We start from the raw sequence: 1,190 nt of genomic DNA, 5'->3' as shown, positions 1-1,190 counted from the left end.
TTGAAACACATCCTATGAGACTAACTAAATAATAAGATCCCAATAAGAAAAGAGAAAGAGCAATAAAAGTAAAAAGGAAAGAAACACAATAAGAAATAATGCTAGGCACCAAGGGTTTTAAAATTGAGGCATGTGTCTGTGGTGTTCATGTGCAAGAGATATGCTTGGATGAATAAGCTCTTAGGGGTGCCTCATCACTTGGTAACTTGGATTAACTAATCCGGGATTATCAGCTGAAAGTCCACTATCAAGAGTGACCTTTGCTACAGAACACTTAGTAACCCAAAGAGGTGCTGGACACCAAGGTCTCAAGAAAGAAAAATAACAAACCATGTGCCTGTGGTGTGTATGTATGAGGGAAAGATACTTGAGGGAGTAAGTCCTTAGGGGTGTCTTAACACCTAGCACCTTGAACCAACTGGTTCGGGAGTGTTGGCTGAAAGTTTATCATAAAGAGTCGCCCTCTTACAGAGCACTTAGCCAAAAGAAGAATGTAATAAACCTTGGAAAAGAAGGAAGGATCAACAATTAGGAAGTCTCAAAGGATGCAATCAAGAGAGCGACCAAGGACTTGATAAAAGCCTGAAACCTAGTAAAGGAAAGAACCTAAATTGCTATGCATGAAACTCCATAAATCAGGAATTCTACTTCTATATTATCTTCTTGTTCTTTCATTCATTTTTCCGAATTCTATTTCTATATTATCTTCTTGTTCTTTCATTCATTTTTCCTATGTTTCAGTATTTGCTTAGGGACAATCAAGATTTAAGTTTGGTGTTGTGATGCCAGGGCATCTAGGCCAGTTTCATTGACCTTTTCTTTACTGTTTTAGGTTAGTTTCATGCATTTTCTTAGTGAATAAGGCAAGTTTTGGATGAAAATACATTTACACCTTGATTTAAGCAACTATTGTGAATTTCACATGATTTCATGAGGATTTTTGCTAGAATTGAATGATAAATTGATGATGCATAATCTTATGACTTTGGCTAGAGCTTTGATGCACTTTATTGCTTGATTTCAAGACAAAGGAAACAAGGAAGAACTACGTTAGTGCTCACGTTAATTGATGAGCGGATAATTTATACGCTTTTTGGCATTGTTTTTAGTATGTTTTTAGTATGTTTTAGTTCGTTTTTAGTATATTTTTATTAGTTTTTAGTTAAAATTCACTTTTCTGGACTTTACTA

Source organism: Arachis hypogaea, chromosome 10, assembly GCF_003086295.3.
Source record: "Arachis hypogaea cultivar Tifrunner chromosome 10, arahy.Tifrunner.gnm2.J5K5, whole genome shotgun sequence".
In the NCBI taxonomy this organism is placed as follows: domain Eukaryota; kingdom Viridiplantae; phylum Streptophyta; class Magnoliopsida; order Fabales; family Fabaceae; genus Arachis; species Arachis hypogaea.
The sequence above is the reverse complement of the archived record's forward strand: the minus strand, read 5'-3'. Positions refer to the sequence as shown.